General features: G+C 39.2%; 1 long non-coding RNA gene across 1 annotated transcript in view; it reads left to right on the forward strand.

Moving 5' to 3' along the window:
• Positions 1 to 27984, forward strand: part of LOC109281544 (uncharacterized) — a 96913-nt gene that overhangs the window by 34789 nt on the left and 34140 nt on the right. Inside the window, exon 4 of the long non-coding RNA XR_002088216.2 lies at positions 17367 to 17463. This is a non-coding gene — a long non-coding RNA (uncharacterized LOC109281544). The remainder of the gene's footprint in view (positions 1 to 17366; positions 17464 to 27984) is intronic.

A 27984-nucleotide genomic window follows, 5' to 3' on the forward strand; every position in this document is an offset into this window, starting at 1 on the left:
CACCCATTCAAGGTACAATTTTGGCAGCAACTAATACAAAACGTTAGATTTGTTAAATTACCTGTTCTTCATAGTTTCATAGTAGCTAGGGTCAGGAGGGACCTGAACAGATCATCTAGCCTGATCCCCTGCCACAGGCAGGAATGAACGCTGGGTTCACAAGACCCCAGACAGGTGATCGTCCAACCTCCTATTGAATTTGCCCAAGGTAGGGGTGAGGACCACTTCCCTGGGAAGTTGGTTCCAGATTTTGGCCACCCTAACTGTAAAATATTGCCTTCTGATCCTAAACCTATTCTCCATCAGCTTATAACCATTGTTCCTTGTCACCCCAGGTGATGCTGGGGAGAAAAGAGCTCTGCCAATCTGCTGAAGAGCTCTGCCAATTTGCTGACTTTAGTTGGCAGGCTCTAGTTCTATGCCATCTTGGCAGGCTCTAGTTGCTTACCTCTGGAGTTGCAGGAGTACATAGATCCTTTGTTGCAAAATGGTATGTATTGACCATCATCATGGACTTCATGTAGGCAAATTGTGCATCTGTGCAGTATAGGACAAGAAAATAAAGGACTACCTTCCTTCCTTATACACACATACAAACTAATTGTTTGGGGAACTTGGAATTATACTGCTACAGCAGAGTGCTTCAACCTGGTGGTGGAGAATTATTCTCCTGGGTTGAGAGGTAATTTAGGTCCCTTGGCCATTTACTTCTTGGCCTCTTTGCTGAGACTACCAACAACTGTTTCAAATGTGATGGGGGATGGAGATATGATACAAATGTATATCCATTAGGAACTAGGATGAGGTCACTGGAGCATTTCACATAGACCATGTGGCAATCATAGTAACTTTTTGTCTGTCAGTGGCCTGGGCTGAATGAAAATTGGCAGCCAAGAGGTGAAAGGGCATGTATCATGTTCCTAATCCTCTAAGCCATTCATCCCTGAAGTATATTTTGAAATGCCAAGTGCTGTAATTCAACATCTGCTTTACCTGCAAGAAGTTTAAATTTTAAACAAAAACTATCTTTCCAATTTAAAGCAATTTAAATTAAACCAATTTAATTTATATAGTTAAATATAAATATAATTTGAAACTAAATATATGTTAAAAGAGAGATCTGAATTATCATTATACAGCAGCAAGATGATTACCAATGTCAGTCTGGCTGAATATTTTTACATTTAAAAAATAGCATATTCCAATCTGAAGGTTTCTCTACAAAATTTTTGCTCTCATGTGAGTGACTCCCACTGCAGCACTGCTCTCTTTCTCCATTATGTTCCATGATGATATTGGCATTTAGATTTTTAAGGCTTTTTTTTACTTTGGGATATGTATCTGATCCCAAGCATGTTGAATATTTGTAACTTTACTTGCGCTGGGTTTCTTTTTGTCTTCTATTTTTTTTTAAAAAAGGAAGATTCTAATTGCCATTGAAGTCAATAGGATTAGCCACATAAGTTAGCACTGCTCAGGTGAGTAACATCTGTAGAACTGGTTTCTTATTACATATGCTATAAACAATGCCATGTCATGAGAATAACGATAGATGAAGCTCCAGCAAGCTTGTGTACATGCTCCAGCCTACTTCAAGGTGACTCTTGTACATTCACTGGGTTGGATATTCTTTGGCCTCCTCTTTCATGATTTCCTGGCCGTTTCCTGGAACAGCTCTGCCTAACAGTATCTACAGTCTGAGACTCAAGCAATTCTTTTTCTTTCTTTTTTTTCTTTTTTTTCTTTTTTTTTGCACAGACTCAAAAGTTACATAAACATGCTGTCTATAAATTTTGCTTTAGAAATAAACATTGTAATCAGTTATATACAGAAGTGTATAAATGTGAACTTTGTGATCTATGCACATGTGGAATACATTAAGGGTATATATGTATGACTTCAAAAAACAAAATCTCAGAAACACTGAAAACCAAGTTAAAAGAATGTTATTGTTACAAAGTCAAGCACTTAAATATTTGGAAGTAGTATAACCTTAATTTGGCTTCTTTGCCAAATAGACTTTCTAATAATTTTTAATAACATTGATCACATGCTATTTTTTCCAAAGTTCCTTGAATGAACAGATCATTATTGAACATTTCTTTTTATTCTAGAGATGGTGGTGCTGTGGTCAAGCTGTATCAGCTATAGTCAAGGGCTAAGTACAGACAGTCAAAAAGCCTGAGGCTGAATCAACTAAATCTTTACAGGTTAGTCTAAGCTGGGTAGATTGAACAGACAAGCACAGGAATAGACATTGACTTTTGATTCTGGAAAGACAGCCACATGCCTGCAGTGGCTCAGGCCAGATATCAGGGGGCACTAGAGCATGCCTCCCTACTCAGCTGGAGCAGATAGCTTGAACCAAGGCTAGCCCACTCCCCTGAGGGATGTAGGTGGTTTGCAGACGAAGTACAAAGCATCATGGGCTGCTGGGGGACAGTGAGTTAACTTGAATCTGGAAGGGATCTGAGACAGAATTTCAATAAACCAATTTAACTTAAATCTGTTAAGTCTGATACTATATCCATCCAGGTTTATCTTTAAATAGTTTCAGCCATTTTGAAAGTGGTTATGTGCACTGAACTTCTGTTATGTTACAGATTTGATCTGGTTTCTGATAACTTATACTAGTTTATGTGTCATTTCTGTCCCTAGTGAAGATGCCCAACACTTTGAATGATAAGACATTGTTTACTGTTGCATATAATTTTGCCAAACTTTTAACTGTTCAGCTGAAATTTTTCATGCTGGATGTCTGCCTCAGGTTACCTTTCTTTTTTATTTTTTGGAAAGTTTCAGCTACAGTGATTTAGTGGTTTCTGCAAAGAATGATGGAAAAATATGTTATTTTGCCTGTTAAAAAAAGTCTTCCAACAGTTTCATCAGCAAACTCTAGCACCTCTATACTTTGGAGCAAACCTTAATATTTGGCAGAAGCTCATAGTGTTGCCAGAGATATGCTTCCTGCCTTCTCTGTGAAGAATGGAGCCAATTTGCCATAATGATAATGGAGTGATATAGCCATGATGGTCCAGGAATTATGTGAGAAGCAAGGATTTTTTGGGTAATATCTTCTATTGGACCAACTGTACAGTTGAGGTAGTTAGATAAGCTTTTGAATGCAAAGTTTTCTTCTTCAGACCATCTTCTTCAGGATGGAAGGAGGTAGGGAGGGGGCAGGAGCTGCAGGGGTAGATAGGACCTGAGAAAGAATGCCTTGCACTTCAGAATATTTCTAACTCTATCCCAACTATACGGTTGGTCTAATATAAGATATCACCCCCCAAATCCTTGCCTCTCACAAAATAATAAGGCTCTTAAAAATCATGCTCAGTAAACAGCTTGGGACAAGTCATTTCTCTAAAGATGTAGTCTCTACTAGGCATGTTTCCTGTGTGCCTCTACAGAGCAACTGAACATGTTCTATCCAAAGCAGTGGTGTTGAGCAGGTTTCCTCAGCTATACTCCTGTTTTCTGGAGGCTGCCTTGTACCATTCACCAGAACCAAGTGCAGGAAGATGGTCTCTTTTGTACTCTCAGCTGTCCCTACTGAAAAGAAGGAAGCCCATAATTTGAAAGTAGAGGAATGAGAAATTCAGGGAGCTACATAGACAGTGCAGTGGGAGCCATGGAGAGGAGACCAGCAGAAAGAGGACGGGTGGAGAATTGGATAAGAGCAGTGGAAGAGGAAGGCAGGAACCAGACTGCAGGGGCAGATAAACACAGGATGAGAGAAGGGGTAGGAGTTAGGAGATATGAAGAGGTGAATAGACCTGGAGGATTAGAGCGGTGTTGTGGGGTGTGGAGGAGTAAAAGAAGTCTGCATAGCTGTGGTGAGAGAGAGGGGTAGGTGCCAGGAAGGGAGGAGGTTGATAAGGAGAGAGGGGACAGGAGCTGCAGGGGTGGATAGGAGAAATAGTCTGCGTCACAGTGCAAAAACAGTCTGTTACCTCTAAAACATCTCTTCTCCATCTGGAATTGAACCCAGATGATCCCGACTCTCTAATCCCTTTTCCTCTCAGCCAACAGCTGTGACACCTTTAGTAAAACATGTTTCTTAGTCTACGGGCTAGTCTACATGGAATATAATAGCCCACTACTGCTACCAATTATCTCATTGATTCAAATAATAGAAGTATGTGCTGTAAATCTGAAAGGTTCAATGAGCTGGCCACTAATTATATGTTACTAGTGTGAGACATGTTGGACCAGATTATTGGAGTGCTGAGTGCTCTTACATACAACTGAAGTTAATTGGACTTATTCTGTGAACCAAAAAGAATAATAAAAATACTAAGTCCTGTGAAAAATCATTTCAGATGAGCCATAATTAATGGATACTTCTGAAAATTTTGTCTTTCGTCTATCTCTGCCTTAGCCATCTAGCTGTAAAATGGGGACATTAATAGCCTAGGTATTAACAGCACAGGAGCACTTAGATATAGTGTGACATCACTACAGGAGCATCTAGAAGGAGCATAGTAAATCTGTATTCAGTGCAATCTTTGGATACTGTTCAGTACATAGGGCAGGAGGAGCCGTAAACTGAAAGTGAAGTATAAAAATACTATTATTGACTACATATAAAACTCATGCATTGAATGAAACAGGGTCCTGTAGAAAAAGCAGCATGTATAGTCTGTAAATTCAGATTTGATATTAATAAATACATAAAAGGAGTATGAATTACAATTGCAAATTGTGCTTTAATTCTGGCACTTTCTAAATTTAAGTGTATGTGGCCTTTCTTTTAATGCAGTTTTGAATGTTGTATGTATACATAGTATATCTAAATGATGGTTACCTATTATTTATTTAAGAAAACATTTGGATTGCTTTAGATGTCTTATGATGGTAATCAAATAAACCTGAGGCTAATTAAGTGTCATAAAACATGATATAAACTTGTTAATGTCAAGGGAGATATTTAAAAATAACAATAATGATGGGTAAATTTGACATATGTCAATGTTTCCCCCCAAATTTATGTAGTAGATAATTGTATTTTTTAATCCAAATTTGCCTGTCAATAGGATCCAGATTTTCTCTGTATTTCTAGCTTGATTACAATTACTCTGTACATATTTTTAAAGTTAAAAAATATCTTCCCATTGCTTTAGTGCAAGTTTTTAAAGTTGTGTTTAATTTATATTAACATCTTTTAAAAATAAAAATGATGAGGTTATAAATACAATTAAAATATAATAATGAAAACTGTATTCTGCTCTAATTTTAAGACGCTTGATTGCATTTTATATCTTCCCTGCTATTGTTATAACAGTTTCACTACAAGTTACCGTATACCAGCCTGTTGTCTATGTCTCCGCACATTGACCTTTGTTGTAAGATCTGCTATAGACATCACAAACTCTCACATCAATTTACTACAATTGGATGTGGCATCTTCCAGCTAATTTGATTTAGGAAGAAATGCACCTGGCTCTGTTTTTCCCTATAGAATGTTGAGGGAGTTCTGAGTCCTCCCAGATGCCATCTATCTGAGTAGCCCATGTGTTTTTCAAGGTCTAAGCAGTTTGTCTTCATCTCCCAAAATACAAGCCATTACAAGAGGAGACTAACCAAATTATTTAATGTAAAAATAAATTTGATTTTAGGTGCAAAAATATCAAAAGAGAATCCTAAGCAGCAGACAATTTTTAATGTTTTAATATTTTTTCAGATTCACAAACATTTATTTTTAAATGGGACATTATAGGGGCCTTTCCTAGGCTTGAAAGTATTTAAAGGCTTTGTGAAAGATTGTAGGGAACAATCTTGTTTTGATTGCAGGAACTGGGAGAAGTAGACCTAATAGACTTTTGTATTTCATGCTATACACTGTAGCACTGAATGATAACTTATGATTTAAAGTATATATTTAATAAAAAATAAACCACTATTGTCAATCTTCTTTGGACATTGCAGCTAGAATTCAAAATAAATGTAATTTAAATATAAACTTTAAAAAAATCATCTATTGGTGTTAATTAGCAGAGTTCTAGGGACATTAATAGCGCTGCAATCATTTGTGACAACAGAAAATTTGGACTGACATATTTTTGCTCTTTCTTAAGTTTTTAAGTTAATTTATTAATTTTATTGTTAGGTTGTAGGGGTGTTGAGGAGGAGCTGCCTTTTGTTTAAAGATAAATTTGAATTAAGAGTCTTTAAATCAATAAGCATATGGGCATAAAATATTCAATGTAGTTTATCTTGTTGATTCTAGTTTTGTCTCTTCAGTGCTATAATTGTTCATAACTGCAAAAACAATTCCACCCTCAATTGTACAGCCTGATTCTCTCTGAATCAAGGGTCCAATTCTTACCCAACAAGTAATTCTTAGTGAAGTCACTGGTAGTTTTTTGTGTAGTTCACAGAAGAAACTATGAAGAGAGTGTTGAAGATACATGGGCATCTTCCATTCCGAATGTAGACTCAGACTGAATTATATCACTGCAAGAATAAAAGTTGTATAAACACATCAATGTGTCAGCATGTAATAAGAATTTTGTAAACATAAAATTAAGGTGAATATGATAGTGATAATTTAGATACATTAAAACTTAAACTATATTAATATTACAAATGGGGATGTTGTTGTACTTGATCATTAGAACTGCTAAATCTTTGTGGATGCATATTAAAAGAAATGCTATATTAGGGATGAATTTGGAAGAATTAAAATCCTTTGAATGACCAGCTGTCTCTCTTATCTGTGTCTGCAAACTCGTGAACACAGACTACATTTCTAGAAAAGAAATGCCATTTTTAGAATACCTCTCATTCTAATTTAAAGTTTAGATTATTTTAAATCATTAAAAGATACTTTCTACCCATTTGCAATCAAATTTGATTTTTCAATCCACAACAGAATTATTCTGGAAAAACTTCTGGAAATATTTAGAGTACTTTAGTTTTCAAAAAGTTCAAAGTCCAAAAGTGCACGTTGTTTAGGAAAAGAGCTTGCACTGAAGTATGTATAATGCACTGTTGCAGAACCATCCACGACAGTCATCATTTTCTTTACAAATGTACATACTTTTTTTCTCATAGAATAATCTTCTTTGCTAATGGTTTCTTTTAAAACCATTTGTCTATAATTTCCATTTACTGCAGTGACACCTAATGGTGGGAGAAGAATTGATTTCCTGCATCCTTATTTGCTACTGAACAAAGAGGCTTCTGCATTTTAAACCAGGGGGATGTATGGATTGTTTCTTCTTTACTCTAAAAGCAAACAGAGACTGCTGTGATCTGGAAACCACCAGTTAGTTACAGACACAATGCACCCAAACCTAGAGGTCAAAAAACACGGCCCTTAGAAAGCAAAAGATGTGGTTATATAATTTTTTATAGGCTTGTAAGTGCCAAAGATCTCTGAAAGAGAGAGATCTATTGTAGTTTATTAAAATTATTGATAATAGATAGTAACTTTGCAGCAGATGGTCAGAGCATGTACATCTGGAAGTCTCATGCTCAGGAGGCACACATTTGTGAGGGATATTTTAATTCACCTTAGAAGCTGCCAAAAAGTTAGTTGTTCAGGTCAAGAAATTTTGGCAAGTTTTATACCAAAGATGTTCAGAATTTACTTCTCTGTAACAGGCTTATAATGCCTTTTTATGCAGCTAAGACCAGCTGGATGAAAGTTAATCATCCAAATGCAATTATAGGAGGTGTAAGTCTTATTAATGTATTAGGAATTCTCAGGGTACCACTGGACCATTCCAGATGTGCTGCTGCATAATGAGTACAGGATAACCTTGATCAGAAGACCAGTCTGACTGGTCTTCTCTTTTTTTTCTGGTTATCTATATAATATTTACTTCATGTGGATCAAATAGTAGTTACAGATTTAATAGGTACCCATACAAGTCCTGATTTAAAACAGAGTTAATTTTGTATTTTGTCATTTCAGCCCAGCCCAAAATGACAAAATTCCAGGTTCCTTTATCAAAAACCTTACATTTCTTTAGACACAAAGGGCCTGATTTGGCTTTCTATTTCCTTTTCTGGTGTGGTCAGTTGTATTTTAATCCTGTAACAGCAAAAAGCACTCTGCACATATGTATACTGGCCCTCACAGAACCCTCTGTGCACATTCTTTTTGTTGAGGGCAATAGGAATCTGTATGAGAGAAAAAGCAGCCAGCTCAAGGAATATATACTTAAGTGCATTGATTCTTAGACTCTAGACTGCACCCTAGAAGGTCACTGAGGCTGATAAGGGGGGACAAAACTGGGCAGTGTAAACTCTCTAGGGAAAATCTTGGGCCCGCTGTAGTCAGGAGATGTTTTGCCATTGACTTTAATGACTTGAGGCAAGGTATGATCTTCATGTCACTCAGACATCTCTTCTCATGCACACTTATGGGAGGCCTGAATTAGACACATCTGCTTTAGAGTATTTATATAAATGGCTCTATATGATTTTCAAACTTATTAAAATGGGCTGGTGAGAAGTTGCTATACTGCAAGTACGTCATTGATTTGGCAGCCATGGTGACAAGCTTTAGCCTAAGACTTGAGCTGCAGATCACTGATTAGTTGAAATTATTTTTCATTAAAGAGGCTGCAAACAGCTTCCAGGTGAAACTGTTGATCTATGAGAATCATGTCTTTAAAAAAAAGGAAAAGCAAAACAAAACAGATCTATATGTCTTCCCCATTTGTAATGGTAGATTCCCCCAAAGGAGATTGGATAGCCTATTGTCCTCTTTGTACGTACACAATATCCCGATTAATCTAATTAATGAGAGCTATGTGCCCAAATGGGAAAAAAATTCCTGCTAGGAAAGGAAAAGAGGTGGAATTTCTGTGGTCCTCCCTTTCCAAACAAGACTATTGCCAAACCTAATGTTTGCCAACATCCTGTAGATTTCTAGGGATTCTGATAAAATGAGGCCTACTTAATACAATTACTATGCTATACCCCTTTTGTGTGTAATATTTTAATCCCTGACGGATATATGAGAGAGAAAATTTTTAATATTATAGAATATTTTTATTTAATAGCTATTTAAAATGTAAAAAATACTAACGTTAGTTTAAAATAGCCTTCAACTAAAGTGCCAGAGAATATTTGCAGGTGACCTTTAATGAAGGGAGCTTGCTTTTGTGTTTATAGGCAATGGTACAATACAGCCTTGTTACGTATGTTGTATTACGTCTCATTGATCCAAGCTGTGCCAATGTGAGCTGCACAAGTCGAAGTGAGTGTGCAAGGAGGCCTTTCTTCTCTGAAGCCCTGTGCAGAGTCAGACAATCCCATTGCCTTTTCCTGCCTGGTTAGTTAGCATAGCTGAATACTAAGGAAAGTGGCACTTTTCACCCTTCAAAGGATAGTGCACCTGATGCATATCCCCTGTATATCTGTGAGCTACAAGAGGTGTCATGGAGACTGGCCCTGTATAGTTTATCAATTACAGTAGCATAACTAGTGGGGTGAACAGGGAGTTAGCCCTGGTTACCGGCTATCGGGGGCACCGGAATCCTTCCCTAGGAGTACTTATTATGGCAGGGGCAGTCCTGCACTGTTCATCTATTGGAGCCCAGCCTGTACCCAGCAGTGCCTCTGTGGGCTGGGGAAGGGCAATGAGTGGAATGATGCTCCCACCCCAGGGAGTTTTTCTTATGGTAGATACAGCTCCGCACCCAGTAGCATATCTGGAGTCAGGAGGAGCAAACAGGGGACATGTGCAATAGTGCTTCTGTCACCAGACTCTCCGCCACTGCTGCCCACACTCTCTGCACAGGGAAGGCAGCTGATAAAGCAGCTTCCCTGTGCAGACAGTCCAGGCAAATAAAACTTCCTCTCCCTGCCCCTCCACTGGTTGGCATACCCTTCCCCTCACTCTACCATGGGCACTGAATAAGCTTGCTACTCCTCTGAATAGATAAATTACAGATACCTGCTCCTATGACTAATCAGCTATTAGAAATGTGAAACCCAGTTCTTTGATCCTTGGAATCACAGAAAGAGACTGTTCCTAATCCTGCAGCCTTTACTCTTGCTAATAGTTCCTGAAGCTAGCTGAACTATTTGCCAGATAAAAGTGCTAATTGCCTGTGCTATGTTGATATGCATTACAACAAATAAAAAGTTTCAACTGTGGTTTAATACTGGAGACCAATGTTTGTATCAGTTATCACAGTCTAAATTTAGCTGCCTCATGTTAGACACTCCACTTTGAAAATGATGATCTAGATGACTGGTAACCCAACCTGAAATGGACAGTTGGAAGAGTCAGGGAAAACCTATACTAGAAAGAGTATTCCCCTGCATTCAGCACTTGTGAGGGCACATCTGGAGTACTGTGTTCAGTTTTGGGCTCCCCAATACAGAAAGGATGTGGACAAATTGGAGAGTCCAGCTGAGGGCAACAAAAATGGTAAGGGGGCTGGGGAACATGACTCATGAGGACAGGCTGAGGGCTTATTTAGTCTGCAGAAGAGAAGACCAAGAGGGGATTTGATAGCAGCCTTCAACTACCTGAAGGGGGGTTCCAAAGAGCATGGAGCTGGACTGTTCTCAGTGGTGGCAGATGACAAGACAAGGAGCAATGGTCTCAAGTTGCAGCAAGGGACATTTAAGTTAGATTTTAGGAAGTATTTTCTCACTAGGAGGGTAGTAAAACACGACCCAGAGAGGTTGTAGACTCTCCATCCTTGGAGGTTTTTAAGACCCAGCTAAACAAAGCCTTGGCTGGGATGATCTAGCTGGGGATGGTCCTGCTTTGAGCAGAGGGTTGGACTAGATCAGGGGTGGGCAAAACGCGGCTTGCGGGCCAGATGCAGCCCGCCAGGCCATTCTATCTAGCCTGCAGGGCCTCTAAAAAATTTAGCAAATGAATACTTATCTGCCTCTGGCTGCCTGTCATGCAGCCCTCAATGACTTGCCAAAACTCAGTAAGCGGCCCTCTGTTCCAAATAATTGCCCATCTCTGGACTAGATGACCTCCTGAGGTCCCTTCCAACCCTAATTTTCTATGATTCCATGATTCTATAAGAGGCACATAGACTCTGATTCAGCGCACCAACCTCATACAGCAGCACACCTCAGTAAATGGGTGACTTTTAAGCACATATCTGGGAGTTGACTTTAAATTAAATACATTCTTATGTGATTGTGGAACAGTAAAGGATTGAACAAATTCTTAAGTGCTTAGTTGAATCAGGGCCACAAAAGCTTAAGTGGAGACCCCTATATTGGCTTACTGTAAAGGTAGATGCCACCCAGTAATCATGGTGCCTATTGTGTCTTATGGAAAAACAGTCTGCTCCAAGTGGTTCTCTGCACTGAGTTTCCTCATCATTGCTAGCATGATAGCCCATAAAAGAATGGCAGGAGCTGGACAGCTGCTTGAATATCCAGAAACTTAGAAGGGTTTGTGTGCACAAATGCAGTGGAACTGATACAATCAACACAGTTTTGTTACTAGCTTCATAAAAAGCATTATGCATAAGCCCATGTACTGCACCATTGTGAGAGAGGACATTTACATTGTGAGAAAGGGCATTTAATAGACTCTCATATGGGTCTTCTTTGACTGGTTGCTCTTAAACTCTAGTCTAACTCCACCTTTAGATGGGTAAGAAGCACTAACATGGCGAACTTTAGTTACATGCTTTGGTTTTCAGACCATTTACATGAATGTTTGATCCTACCCTCTCCAGGAAGGTGTGTAATTCTGTGTACATTGGAAAAAATAGAGGCAGACAAGGATCTCCCACTTTTTTAGCCCAATAGCTTACTGATTAGGGAATCTGCCCCATAAGCAGATCACAAAGATTCTTAGGTACTCCACATTCAGAGGGGTTTTGAGCCTACATTTCTCACTTCCCTGAAAAGTGACCTAAGCAACTGGCGGGCAGTTATTTTGACTGGAGGAATACTTAAGGAGTTTTGGTGAGCTCTTGAGGGCCAGAGGACAGGAGGAGGGTGCTGACCTGGCCTTGGCCCCGTCACAGCTGTTTACACTGCCCATCATGGTGGCCTGAGAAAATGCCAATTTGTTTCATCCAGCCCTGGTCCCATCCACCCCACACCCACTGCTTGGGTGCCAGATGGAGTGGGCAGGGGGGGTCTCCATAAAAACTGGCTCAGTACCCCTGTGGACAGGGCACGCTCAGTGGGCAGATAGGATGGGGCTGCAGATGAGTGGGGAACAGCATCTGGCAATGGGGCGGGCAGTGCTGGGACCAGATCACAGGGCAGTGACAGCACAGAGCTGGGACCCAGGACAAAGCCACCATCCACTCCCTGCACATCCCTGCGATAGGTGCTGCTTCTGCAGGGAACTTCAAGGCAGGGAACCAGCACCCATTGCAAGGATGAGCAGGGAGCAGATTGTGGCTCTGCCCCAGGCCCCACTGCAATCCCAGCCCCACCCACCCATCCCACTTCTGGATACAGCTCCCCATCTACCTGTGGCTCCATCCCATCTGCCTGGTCTAGAACACCCTGCCTGTGGTTGGGGTCTAGTGGCAGTGGGAAACACACCTGCTCCCAGACAGAGGTGGCAGTGACTATTGGGAAGCTAAGTCCAGCTTCCACACCACCCCTGCCCAACCACCTGGCCTTGTGGACTACAGCTCTGGGAATGCCTGAGAGCCCCATAGGGCAGGGATACAGTGGGCTGTGCTAAGCAGCACCTCCATGCCCTGGCCACACATACCATGGGTCAGGCTGCCTCCCATGCCCAAGTTGAGTGGCGCCAAAGGATCAACAATGGGCCAAATGGCATCACTTAGCAGGCCAGATCCAGCCCATGGGCTGTATTTTGCCCACACTTGGGGTAGTGGTTCGTGATAGACTTGTGGATAGACTTGTGGCACCCGTTGGAAAATGCCAGCTCTTCATTTTCACTCTTTTTTTGACTACAGAAAAACAGAGAAGTTCTTCTGCTGCAAAGAACTCAGAAAGAGTACAGGTGTGGATTTCTATTTGAAATCCCTAGGTTTATCTTGTAGATCATGTTTGCAAACCTAACAGTGCTAACATTGTGTGGCACTCTGTGGCACCCTTGAAAGGATCTCAAGAATCCCAGGGTGTCGTGGCATTCTGGTTAAAAATCACTGAGTGAGACATTGCCAGGAACAGCCTCTACCCACCCTGTTGAAGCTGGCTTACTGTGCAGCCCAGAGGGGGAGATTTGTGAGGCCAGAAAGAGAGCAAGCCAGAGGGAAGGTGACTCAGGGAGCTGGGCACTACCTGGGAAGAAAGCAGGGCCCTGTATTCTGGCTCCTGCTCTTTCTCCTGATAGGGTAAAAGCTCTCCTACTGCTGTCAATTCATTTTACCCAATGACTAGTACATGAAAAAATAGCACTGGGGGTGGGAGCTCTCTCTGGGCTCTTCTTGACTGCCTAGTGAGATAGCTTCAGCAGGAAGGGCAGAGAGCACTTTGGGCAACAAATTGTTTTCTTTATTCTGCAAAGGCAAGAATACCTTTATTTAATCAAATAACATTATGTCAACTTAAAGGTAATTAAAAACCAACAAAGCATCAGGCATTTGGTACTTTTTCTGCAGCTGGCATCTTGCTGTGGCTTTGCAGGCCTCCAAGAGAACTGCTGGTCTATGGAAAAAGTTGTTGCTTAGCAACAATTTTTGTGATAGCTTCAATATGGCTGCTATAGGTCACATGTGTGGATTAGTAGGCAAATCTTTGGGCAGTGGCCATCTTGGCTGTGACATCAACAAAAAGATGGCCTCTGTCACAAGCTGTGTTGTAGGGTAAGGGAAGAGTTAATGTTCTGTGTTTTAGCACAGGATTGCATGGATGACACATAATCACCCTACTAGGAAACTAGATTTCGCTCCTAACACGTTTCCAGAAGGCAAATCAAGAGGGAAGCCCGTGTAGTCTTAAATTAAATCAGTGAGTAAAGAGGGAAGTAGCTAACGTTCATTTGAAAGAGCGGGGTAGATCTTTGGAGTGAGGGGTAGGGAGGGTAGGTCTCAGAAACATTGATGTGTTTGCACTAACGGAGCCTCTAAAGTGGGACTGGAATTCTCACAACTAAAATGTTCCCTATGAGATTTCCTTTAGATTTTCACTAGGGTAATTGATACTTGGGAATGAGCCTTTTTTGTGGTATTTTGCCTGTCTCACTTCCAGTCCCGCAAAGAACCGGGAAGTGCAAAAATGAAAAATGCTGTAAACATTAATTGTTATCCAATGTTTCAGAACTTTCCCAAAGGCTCAGTTTGGCCCTCATTATGGAAATGGACAAAAGGTTGGAAGTAATTCCAGTCTCCATGAGTTGAAAAACATAGCTAACAGACTTTTTTTCTAACAAATGGAAGCCATTTTTAGTGGCATTACTTTGATTTTATGTTGTTTGGGTCTCTCCGGCATTGGTCAGAAGGGGCAAGGGTCAGCAGCTCAGTGGGATCTCCACCTGATGAAGTGCTATTAGTAGTAGCAGTAGTAATGGTATTTAAAACCAAGGCAGTGTATTTGCTCTAAAATTATTAAGCTAAGACCCAGATTCTTTCTTGGGCTATGCCCTGCTTGGGGCAGAAGGGGAGGGAAATTTAGGGAATCTGTTATATCACCCTATTTTCAAGCTTTGTTTTGGTGCCACAGAAATTTAGAGTGGTTGAGGGGGTGCTGTAATTAACACCAGGTTGCTGAAAACACATTTCTGTAAAGAACTGGTGAAGAAGAGGTATATTTTTTAGTTTCTCTTAAGCACCCTGTACCTGGGAAGAGAGGGCAGCTGATAGTGATTCCACATAGGGAGAATCTGAGCTGCCCCATTAGAGCCAGTTTCACTATGAATTTTATAAGCTGCACAACACGGCTGATTCTGGAAGAGAGAACTTACTTAGCTGCAAAAGTTTTCATTCTTGATCAGTAACTCAATGCGAGTATTTGAACTCAACTGATAAAAAAGGCTGCATAAGATATAGATATTATTGTTATGTAGGAAGTTGAAAGTATAATAGTGACTTAGGGGAAGAATTTACAATTTTTTTTACCAAACCATATTTTAACAAAAATGACCTCTGAATGACTCCCTCTTTTTAAAACAAAACAAACCAAAAACTTCTGTAGGTTTTTTTTTTTTTTTTGCATTTTCAGATTATGTTGTTCTCTCAAAACTTTCTTATATAAAATTATCTAAAGGTAATTTGAGTTTTTTTAAACCTGTTTTTCTTTACATTCCAGTTTCCTCCAATTAAGGAAATTACTTGTTCACTTAGCTCATTAAACTAATACTATAAAGGGCAAACCATACAAAAATACAAAAATATCCATACAAACCATATATCCAGGCCAAACCATACAACCATACAAATATCCATGGCAAACAATACAACCACACAAAAATATCTTCTTTCAAAACATCTGTCAATACCAAAAATACCCTGGGATTCTACTATATTATATATTTTAAAAGAGTATTTTTGTCTTGTCTTTTTATTTCCTTGACTTTCTGAAAGTAACTGTAATACTGCAGCTGTGTTGTATATACAAAGTCACAGGAAAACTCCAGGGAAATGACAAACTTGTTTAGGGAATGCTTTAGTGAATATTTTACCTCTGCGTTCTTCAAGACTCAAAAAACATAGTGCCAGGGTATGAATAGTTCTATCTGCAGTTTGAGAGCAAGCAGTTGCATATGTTCTCTTTTTTTAAATGGGGTTGGAATTCAGAAGCCAAATAAAACTTTAATATAGTCTGTACATAGCTAGACATCTCTTATGTTTTAATAATAAATGAATACTGCTTCTAATTTGAAAGATGGAAAAATAACCCTTGTAGTCCTATATCTGGAAGCAAAAATAAAGAGCAAAATGGACTAGAACTAAAGTCCATTCAAGTCAGTAGAAGTATTTCCCTTTATCCACAATGAGATAAGAATAAGGCCATTAGTTTTTGGTAATGATTGATACTATGAACTCGTATATATCTATATCTATATATATTGAATATTATCAATCCTGCATAGTATCAGTATACAGTAGTATGTGTGTGTGTGTGTGCACGCATGTGTGTAGTATATATATACTACTATACATTTTAGTAGTGTATGCATATGTGTAGGCATATATGAATATAGTGCAAAGTATCAATCACTACCTAGGACTATAAGCCTTCTCCTTATCTCACTGCGGATAAAGGTAGATATACCCCCACTGATTTAAAAATATATATAAATATATATATTCCTATGCTAGTTATTTACACACACACACACACACACACACACACACGCCTCTGTTCTAATAAATAAATATATGTATGCCTCCAATATATATATATATATATATATATATATATATATGCCTCTGTTAATTCTAATAAATAAATTATTATATTTTTTCACACATGGCCAAGAATATTCTTTTTCTTTGTTTATACTTAACTATTATGTTTTTATATTATATAAAATATTTAGCAAGTCAGCTCTGCATGGTTTTAAATAATAAGGTGTTTTCCCATGAATGTTCCAAATATATATGGCCGCATATCATGCTGTTAATGTATATTTGGGTACGTATTTTAGTCTATGTACTTCATTTTACTTTAATTACATATATCGAGTAAAGTAGCAAGAATATATGAAAACTAATTCTTGACCATTATTCCTAGTAAAACCATACCTGTATTTATATTCACAACATTGTAATAGCTTCCATTTTGCTCATGACAATTAGTAATTTAAAAAATTGTAAAAAAATTTAAATCATAAAATTATATTCTTAAATTCTGACAGAGGGCCAGAGCCAAAGTTCACTGAAGTCCATAGGAAGCTTGATATTAACTCCAGGATCTGAGATAAAGCTTAAAGTTTAGTTGCAAATGATTCCCCTGAGTGAATATATAATAAAAGATTTTAAAGTTTTAAGTTTAGTGTGTGCAAGGAAGCATTGATTTTACAATAGCTTTTTAAGACCAGCTATATTGTCAGAATATAATTTTTTAAAAAATAAAATGGAGACATGAAAGATTATGTCAGAAAAAAATCCTCTCCGGTGTTAATCTGGAAAAACTCCAAGAAATAAATACAATTTGGGGGAAAATATTGAATTTGTCATGCTTGTTGTATACATCACATAGGGCATAATCCTACATGCCTTTGCTCATGCGAATAGTCCCTGCTGGATTTGATAGGACTGCTTTTGTGCATATGAGTTACTTCATGTTTGCAGGATCAGGTCCATAGACAGTAGGAACATCACAGAGCTATCTTCCCCTCCATTCACCAGCTCCATCTTGCAGTAGGGCACTACAGAACTGATATGCTTTGTCTTTAACTTTGTTTTGTTTTTCTCAGTTCTTCTTATTATAGGGTTTTTTGTGAACTACAAAGATAACACAATCAGTAAATATATTGTAATTTTTTTCAGATCAATGCCTTGTGTTGGCAAATTGTGTTAATGAGAGAGAAATCTTCAAGCTGTTAAATAATGACCCATTAAAGTAACATATGTGCTGGCAAACGAGGTAAGCACATCATGTTTGATCATTTTCTTGAATCTTGTCAGTCAGAGCCTTCTGGTTTCACATATTATATTTGTACTAAAAATTACACCGTTTCATGTAATTACTCCTGTATTTGTTTTAGCATAAGGGGAAAAGACATTCCCTAATATATTTTGTGGGTAGTCTCTCTTTGTAATATTTCCTTTGCAAGAGGTCCTGTTCATATTTGTATCTTATTACTTTTCTTATACTGGATTTATTGATAGTTTCTAACAAAAATATGATTTCAGTATATTTACTGAACAAAACTCAATATAACAGCCCCCAATTCAATTTTTTTCATCAAAATGGAGAACAATATAAAACCTAAAGTCCTCAGTTCAGACACATAACATCAAAAACCCCTATATTGTTAAAAGAAATAACTCAATAACAGGGAAGTGATAGATATTACTTAAAGAACAACATTAGCTTTGTTTACCCTATCTGTGTTTCTAATAATCTAGACTACAATTTTAAGAGTTACAAATATTCTGCTACTGAATCATGTATAAATACAATCATAGTTTGTAAATGGATAAAAATAATGATCATCCATTATGAAAAATATATTGTTACTGTTAATTGTCATGTTATATATTCAGATGTGATTCAGTTGGAAAAGAAAATGTATTACAGTGGTTTTCAAGAATATTTTGTTGTTGTGCCAGTCTTTCATAATTTAATCATTTTTATGCTTTTGGATTTTTGCTGAGAGTTTATATTCTAAATCTTTAAATGCTTACTTTTTAAAGGACCATTACCAGAGTGACTTGGGATTTTTGTTGTGTTTGTTTTTGTTTTCTTTCCATTGACCATTAGATAAAGGTTTGATTAATAACTTTGGTTAACAATAGTTTTTTAGTTTAATAGATAGATGTATTAATTATTTACCTGTTCTTATTCCCCCATGTATTGCCTAGTGATGATTATAGTTGTATTAGAGATGATCCTTATTTATGGTATGTTGCATCATACAGAGATGTAGTAATGATTTTAGATTTTCCACCTAAATTACAGGGCACTTTCCACTGAAAATGGTAAACAATATTACAAACTAAAAAAAAAAAAGAAGTAATCGGATTTCTGGGAAGAGGGAACCCAGTGAAAGATGTGTGCTTTTATAAGGATGGACAATGGAAAGCAAAATAATAACTCCTAAGTTTGATTGTTCAAATATATTCTGCAATACAGAGAGCTGCATGCAAGCTGGAGCAGGCATGGGGCAGGAAGGTTAAGTAGAAGAGAAGGCACAATACTTCAGATTGGCAGTAGACTGCAGCAAGAATAATCTAATCAAAACTAAATTAAATTATCTAGTCCCAGGGCAGGCTCCTGGGACTGCTGCACTGAATGCTAGCAGAGCTCCTCCTAGACATTTTTCCCCAGTCAAACTCACATGATGAATGCAGATGAAATTTGAAATATGAAAATCTGAAATAATTTATGGAAGTTGTCAGAAATTTGGCCTGCTTGTGGTGTAATTTCCTCTGAGACGAGGCAGGCTGGCTCATTGCTTCTAGTCTCAAAGCAGTTGCTGGTCTTCCAATGGATGGATCAACCCCTTTAAAATGCTCTTCCAGACAAATTACAGCTCATTACAGACAGCCTTGCACCATGCCATTATGTCAGAGGAAATCTTTTTTCATTTGCACAAATTTGCTTGGAATTCTCATATTTATTTGAGCATCCATTATCGAATCTGAACATTGAATTATCCACAATTATTTTCTGGGTAGGCGGATGTTTGCGTATATGGAATAGCTGGTGACTGTGTTACTATAAAAAAATATTATAGTGTTGCTGAAAATCCTACATATTTTAAACAACTGTATTTCTGTAGAGAATTGTTATGTTAAATAGAAAGCTTATTTCCTGTAGATACCCTTTTACAAGCTGTATTTACTTTCTGGAAAGAATCTCATGTGGAAACAAGTTCACTTCTCAGTGACTGTTTCTCTGTTCTTTGTATTTACCACAATTAGAACTTCTGTCTCTGCATGTGTCATTCATGTATGATCTGACTGGGTGTGAGACATCTCTAACAGTAATTTACTTTAAATTTCATTCTGTAATTAACCTGCTGTTTCCATCACTGCAGTGCTCAGATCTTGCGCAGACCCCACCTCTTCTTTGCTGCATGTATAATAATGTGTTTATTTTAAAAGCAAGCTCTAACGTCCGGGAAAACAGGAGGACAGGTTACAGGCCAAATTCTACAGTCCTTACTTGGTTATTTGCAAAGGGAATTTTGCCCAAATTAGGACTTCAGTTTTAGGCCCTTAAACAAGCAATAAATGCCCAAATTGCAGCAATTCATCACTATTACTATGTGTATTACTATAATACACAAATAGTGATATTGTGCCTTTTGATAAAGATTTCCTATTTAAGATTGGGAATATTTACTTCAAAACTAATGTATTAACTAATAGGGAGAGGTAGTTTGCTGTGTGAGTCTGAATCATGCAAAAGGCAGTGCAGGGTGGCACCTTAGAGACTAACTCATTCAGAAAGGCAATGCCTTAAGGTGCCACTCTACCATTTGCCTAGCAAATTCTCTGTAATAATTATCTCACAGACTTTCAGCCTATGTTTATAATGGTTGGTGTGGCTAATATAATATTTGACTGGTTTCTTTTCTGTTTAATCGTTTGGTTCTGCAAACCTTTCGCTTGTGAATAACCTCACTGATGTAAATGGGATTAGTAGCTTGAGTTATGTCTTGTGTATTTGCAGAATTGGATCTTATAGCTCAAAAATTAAAATAAGGCTGGAGACTTTGTTATACCAGGTCAAACCAGAGTATCATTTAGACTGCTATCCTCCAGGACAGTAGTTGGTACCAGATGCTTTAGAAAACAAGTGCAAAAAACTCAAGTGGACAATTTTGTAATATTTATAGAGAAGGCTACTAATAGGTTTTCTACCTAAATGGTTTAATTCTGTCCAGGTGACTGAAAATGTTCTCTCTATGCATGTAAGTGTATAATGCTTTTTCTATGCCTCAGTGATTTGTGTGTGTTGTGAAAACAAACAAACAAACAAAAAAGTAAACAAAAAAGTAACAAAACAAAACAAGTAACAGAAGAAAAAGGAAGCGACCCACAATCTTTTGGCAAGTTTTGAGTTTACTGCATTAATTTTCATTTAATGTCTTTTAGTTCTCGAAGTAAATAGGAACACACAGTTCAACTTCTCTATACCACTTGTTATTTTATCATCTTTTGACATCTCTCTAATTTAATGGTCTCTCTTTGTATCTCTTTGTATGGAAGAGGGTCCACTTCACTAATCAGTTTTGCACCCATCTTTGAACCTCTCCCTCTATTTCTGCTATATCTTTCTTCAGATAAAGTGACCAGAACAGAACACAGCATTCAAAATGAGGATGAAGTATTTATTCACAAGGTGACATTATAATAATTTCAGCATTGTTTTTCTATTGTATGCCTTAAGTTTCTAGCATTTTTTTAATGATTTTTAAAAACTTTCAGTGCTTATGTGTGGGGAGTAAAGGGTTTCACAAAGTTGTCTACAATTATGCCTAGGTCTTTCCTTGTTTTTAGTTTAATTTGGTGTCTAAGGAGTCAAAATTATTCCTTCAAAATTACATTGCTTTAGATGATAGTCTTTATAGTAAACAATGAATTTCATCTGCCAATGTGCTGCAAATTCACCGAATTATTTTAGGTACTTCTAGAGTTCTTTATTGCCTGTTCTAGCCGTAACACAAAGTTATTTAACTTAGTCATCTCTAAAAGTTATTAATGCATTTCTCATTTTCTTTTCTAGATAATTAGATATACAAAACAACCAACTCCCAGTATAGATTGCGAGAGAGATCACTTTTACCATGTTGAAACCTGACTATTTAGTCCTACCTCTTGCTTTCTGCCCATTAGCTTGTTTCTAATTAGTATTTACACTTTCACCCAATAGTTTTCAGTTTGCTACCAGTCTTTCCTTATCAAAGGATTTGTCAGATTTATGAAAATCCACATAAGGTATTGGTAAGTCATCCATTTCTTCCATATCTACCATATTATCAGCACATTTCCAGAATTCCAGTAGATTAGAGGTAGGATTTTTCTTTTAAAAAGCTGTGATGGTTGGTCTCTGTCATACTTAATTACTTAGGTGTTATAATTCTTCTCTTGAATTATGCAACTAGCTTTTCTGGTATAGGTTAATTTAGTAATTCTCTGGGTTGTTCCCAATGTTTTATTCTTAAGATATGTATTACATTTCCTATCTTTCAGGACTTTGAGCATTCTATAAAATAATATTTTATTTTCTTAGAAGAGAATATCTTTGAAATAATATTTCTATATTTGTAAAACCTTTATTCACAAAATGACAATTGTGTGAGATCTAAACAAGGAAGACAAACTTTGTGTTTCTATATTCTCTCTCTCTCTCTCTGTGTTACTTCCCCCACCCCACCCCACCCCACCCCAAATCAGTAGTCTGAGTCAGCAGTGTTCAGTTTAAGAAGATCACCAGAACATTCAGCATGAAAACAGGAACAATCTAGCACACATGCAGTATCTTTATCAGGATCTTGGATATGTAGTGGCCTGCTCTGAATGCCTTGGGCACCATCGGTTTCTGTACTGTGGGTGATGCTGCACCTGGATCTGTTAAATCAATTTCAGAAGGAGCATTAAGTTCATCTTAAAACTATCCATCTGGCCTGGTGATCACATTCTGATAGTGGCATTTTCACTCCCACAAGGATGTTCTCAGCTTGATGGAAAATTGTAGCACCGTCCAAATAGGTCTTCTGATATGGCGTCAATAAGGGGGTGGTTTCCATGGCCTCATCCACACAAGCATGGACATTTGGTTCCCTGGGGACAACTAGCAGCAGTACACCTTGAGCCACTGCTAGTTGTCCCTGGGGAACACCTGTGTTACATGCCCTCTGGTGCATGGCAAGGTACCCCAGGTGGGGCAAGGGAGGCTGGGCCCAGCACTGGGCTGCCCCCAGCAACCTTACCTGGGGGCCTCTTGGGGCTGCAGGAGCAGTGATCTGGTTCTGAGCAAGGGGTCAAAAAACTCCACTCAATCAAAAAAAAAAAAAAAAAAAAAATCAGACCAGCCAAAAAGCGGAGTGATGCATGTGGGGGCAAAGCACACTGTTCTCCCTTTTTTTTCCCCCACAGGTTTTTTTAACCCACCATCTGAATGTGGCCCATATGTCTTTGAAATGGTGGCATTTGCTGCCCTTTGATGATCAGTTTGTTGGCTGCATTCCAATGCCAGATGTTAGGGGTATTTAGGGTATTAGGTTCTCCTGCTAGACATGGGACATGAAGATGTACAACCAGTGTTAACTTCTACACACCTCCCTGTGGCAAGGTGGGTTGCACTCAGGCTAGCTGTTGCTGGCCCCCCACCTGCCTCTGGGCACGCCGCCCACTTGTCTCATCTACCATGCCTTAGTGGAAATTAATAAGTTGGTAAATAAGGTGGGAGGCTGCCCATTTTCCTTTGCACCCCGGTATTAGGAGGGTGCCTGCAGCTCCGTACCACCCCTACACCACAGCCCAAGCCTCACAGATGGTATCCAGAACAAGCACCCCAGCCACACACTGGACTCCAGAATCTTCCTGGCGGGACTCTCCTTTGAACCCTCCACACAGCTGGCCTACGCCGCCTTTATCCGGGCTGCCAAGCTCCTTGTAGCTAGCTCCCTCTTGGGTGTGGTCCCCCGCTCAGGACCTTCGGCCATACACAGGCCCTGGCCTCACCTCCAAGGCCAGGTGGGGTCCCAGGCCCACGACCCAGGGTGCCCCTGGCCCTTTTGACTATTTCAGCCCTGGCCCCAGCTTGGACCAGTTGAGGGGCACTCTACTGCCAGCCTCACTAGCCCCACAGTCTTTCCCTGGGTCCTCCTTCCTGAATGTGGGGAGCTGGGGTACCTCACACCATGATTGGTGCCCCCGGGTCTCACATGGGATTTTCACTCCCCTCCTGGGCAGCAGGTCGTGGTGCTACTACAGATGTTATTTCTACCCACCCAAAGGTGAGGGCTGGGGTTAAGGCGCCCCGACCTGCCTGTTACCAGGGTGGTCACTGGCCTGGCATTTCCTGGGGGCTCCCGCACCACTGAGAGCCCCACCAGGCCACCCACTCCCAGCAGGGTACAGTTTTAGGTCATGCCCAGGACCAGGAGCCTCCAAAACCATCCCCTACAGCTCCTCCCTTACCTCCAGTTGATACTAGCAGCCCTGCTGCCAGGCAATGTTGTTGCCTGGCCTCCAGCAGCAAAACTGCCCTGTTTATTTGGGCAGCCCAGGGTTTAAAATGGCTGCCCTCATCAGGCACCTGGCAGCTACCAGCCCCAGGCCCTTAAAGCGTCAGGCACCCACAGTGCCCTGCCACACTCCCCCCACCCCAAATAATGTAGATGTTCTGGTGGGGTATTATCAAAGCCCCAACACTTTCCGTGTGTTCAGCAATTTAATTGCTTTTTCTATTTCTTCCCTAGACATTGGCTGGAAATTTTTGTCCTGGTTGAACTGTGCAGATTGCTTATATTGATACTGCTTTTTTAATTAACTCTGAAATTTCCTTTGTCTGCTCTAGTGCTAGTGATGTTGGTTGGGTGTAGGGTGACACTGTTCCAGAGTCCCCGTTTGTGGTCTGTTCAATGGTTTTTGTGCTATACTGATTTTCCTGATGAATTTTGAAGTAACTAAAGCTTGAAGCTTTGATCAATCAAAAATTGATATTGACACATCAGTTTTTCAAGTTACTTCTCAGTGCACTTTTCAGGCTCTCCAGGTGGTGACTGGTTGTTTCTTAATCAGGGGGTGTTCACCCCATAAATAAATGGACATTCTAGATAAGGCATGTAAGTTTTTAACAGCCACATAGGATGAACTGGGAGACTGATTGAGTTTGCTTTCTTAAACCTTGAGTTTTCTTGATCTACTGGGATGCTGTATGTCAAATGGACTGTATATTGGTCTAATTATCTTGGTCTACTAATGATCTTAGCTTAATTATTCCAATCTGCTTTTCTAGTTCCAGTGTACCCTATGCTAGTGAATATTATGGGCATAGTAACCTAGATTTGGATGAGAATGTGGCAATAGTGACTGTGAGTGCTGTTTCCTGCAGAAGACTGGTACAGCATGGTCTTCTCCAGAGGTAACCTAGCTGAGGTCATGGGGAAACCCTAGTTCCAGTGAGCAGGATGAAATGTTTCTGATTGTTATGGGTTGTGAAGAAAGTATAGTTCACTGAAAGAGTCTCTGCTTGCCAGGTCTATCCTCCCTGGGTCAGATTATCAGTAACCCTATGTAGAGTGTATGTCGTTCTCAAAAAAACAAGGAGTTAAGCTTATAGAACAATAAAGCTTATTTACTCAGAGAGCAGTCTTCTGCCTCATGGTCTGCTGTTCCTTACAGCTTTCCTGGGCAAATATAATAACTTATACATAACACTCTTAAAGCAGAGACTTCCTATGTCTGAAGAAGGGCGATTGCACCTGAAAGCTTGCTAAGAACTTATTTCCAACTACTCAGTTGGTCTAATAAAAGATAACACATCTACTCTGAGACCTTGCCTGCACTCCTAAAGGTATCTACTCATCTTCCCTCTTTACATGGAACATATCCCCATGTAATGCTAACATTGGAAGTTTAGTTCAACCCATAGTTAAAGCACATTTTAACAGGCCTCTATTAGTCTTTGTGTTGGCTTTTTAGCTCTAAGTGATCATCTCTGTTTCTCTTCACTCGCAATCCTTGTTGCTTCAGTTCTTGTCTGGTTTCCTTGTTCAGATGTTTCTACTTCTGTGTCATTTTCAGTCTCCTCTGTCATTTCTTGTTGCTTTGATGTTAGCTCTGTTTCTTTTGGTGAATCTTTTGATGCTGCTTCTTTTCTCCCCTTTACGATCCTACTTTATAGGATCTGGGAGCTACTCAATGGGAAACTAATGCTTTTTGTTTTCACGTTTGTCCATCTGAAATAAGTACCATATCTTTGTTGTGGTAACTCCCTGGAACCCCTGTCATAGTACTATTTTTTGTTTGAGTTTTTTAAATGTTTTCATGTGTGTATTTTAATTCTGATGCGCATCATCCACAAGATTTGGTAGCCTGGCTTTGAGTTTCCTGTTAAACAGCACTTCTGCTGGGGACAATCCATGTTTCATGGGTGTTGCCATGTAATTTAAGTGACAGGTAATCATCGATGTATGAATCTGTAGCTTTTTTGAACAAATTCTTCACCAGGGGCTAGGGGCAGAAATTATACACAAATTGATTATAGTCGTCAGAAACTTGTTTAAACATGTAACAGAACAGAAGTTTGGTGCATAGAAACCAGTTTCAAAATGGCTGAAACTGGTTTAAGATAAACCTGGTTGAATGTAGTATCAGACTTAACTGATTTGGGTCAAACCAGTTTATGAAACTTCTGTCCCAGACCCATTCCTGGTTCAAGTTAAATCACAGTCTCCCAGCATCCCAGCATGCTTTCCAGCCCCGGGGTGGGCTGTGCTGTCTGCTCCAGCAAAGAAGGGTTGGGTGGTGGGGGAAGGCAGGGACTGCTCCTCAGGCAAACCCCAGCTGGGGTCTGGGGCCAGAAAGGGGGTGTTAATCCTCCCCCCCCCCCCCCAGTACAGAGCTGTTCTGCCCTGCTAAAAGCTTATTGCTGGCTGCAACTGTGAACTACAAATCCCAGAGATACCTGGAAGCAGGAAGAGGCCTGTAGAGTCCAGCTACTGTAATTCTGAACTGCAAATCCCAGAGACCTTGGGGGCAGCAAGAAGAGGAAGCAAGCACACAGCCCATGCTGGCTACATGCCAGAGAGCTATGCTCTAGCACTGCCTGGCTTCTAGCCTGACCCACTGCAGGTATGTGGCTGCATTTCCTGAATCAAAAGTGAATGTCTTCCCAGTTGTTTCTCAGTTTAATCTCTGCAGTTTAGACTAATTTGCAAAGACTGAATCAATTCAGCCTTGGGCTTTATGACTGTCTGTACTTAACATAGTTGTATTCCATTTTCCACCAGGCCATTGGATTGTGGGTATATTGGACTTCAAGTATTGTGACAGAATCCATATTTGTTTGCAAACTCTTTAAAATCAAGACAGTTGAACTGAGGTCCGTTTTCTGTTATCACAATTTGTGGAATCCCATGTCTAGCAAAAATCAATTTGATGTGAGTTATGACATGGTTTGCTGCTATGCTCTAGAGCAGTGCAATTTCAGGATAGTGAGAATAATAATCCAGCACTAATATATATTTTTTTCCTGTATGCATGAATAAGTCAATGCCTACTTGCTACCATGGAGCAATGAGCTCCTCCATGACAATCAAGGCTCTTTTCTTTGCACTGATCTGTATTTTAGGCATGTTTTACAAACCTTAATAACATCTATATCCTTATTTATGTTATGCCAATATAGAGCACACCTTGTTCTCCTTTTGCATTTTTCAATGTCTAGATGCCCCTCCAGTATTTTGTCTAACATGTCTTTCTTTAGCACTGCTGGAACAACAAGTTATGAGCCTTCAAACAAAATGCCACCCAGTACTGACAGCTCTTCCTTGAACTGAAAGTAATGACTAGGTATATGTTTTCCAGGCCAACCAGCACAAATAGCTGTTACCACTTTTTGCAATGTGGTTTCCTGAGTAGTAGTTTCTGCAATTAGTGCCTACATTTTATCTGTGACAGATATCACTCTTTTAATTAGATTAACATGTACCATGTCTGAGTCTGGAATTCTGTCATTTTCTGTTGTGTCATATGCTCCGGACAGCATATCTACAATAAGTAGATGTTTTCCTGACATGTTCTGTATGTCTCTAGATCATACATTTGCAGTTGAAAGAAAAATCTGTAATCTGGGTGGCATGTCTGATAACCCTTTCTTTGCTATAGTAACCAAAGATTTATGATCAGTTTCAGCTATCACAGGTTTCCCATAGGTGAATATATGCATTTTTTTACAGCCATATACCAGAGCTAAACTTTCTTTCTCAATTGCTGCATATAGATACTCTGACTTAGAGACTGCCCTAGATGTCTCCAAATATCCCAATGTTTTTTAAGCAAAGCTGCTCCAATACCTTCTTTAGAAGCATCTGCTGGCAATTTAATGGGTCTTTTAGAGTCATAGTATTTTAGTACCAGAGCTTTCATTATTTTTTCCTTCAATTTTTAAATTCAGCTTCATCTTCATGTTCCCTTATCCACTGAACATTCTTTTGTAGGATTGATCTAAGGTGTTTGGTCTGCTCTGCTAAATTAGGTAGATCTTTCCATACAGAATTGATCTTTCCCAGTAATCTTTGCACTCCTTCCTTATCTGTAGGGAGTGGCATGTTTGTAATGGCTTTCACCTTTTTATGATCAATTTGCATCCCTTTCTCAGAGATCTTTTCTCTCAGATATATTATTTCTTTGATCCTGAATTTGTATTTCTGTTTGTTCAGTTTCAAATCTGCTCTGGGAGCTCTTTCTTGTGCCTTTCTTA

This window comes from Alligator mississippiensis, chromosome 2 (assembly GCF_030867095.1).
Source record: "Alligator mississippiensis isolate rAllMis1 chromosome 2, rAllMis1, whole genome shotgun sequence".
NCBI classification, from domain to species: domain Eukaryota; kingdom Metazoa; phylum Chordata; order Crocodylia; family Alligatoridae; genus Alligator; species Alligator mississippiensis.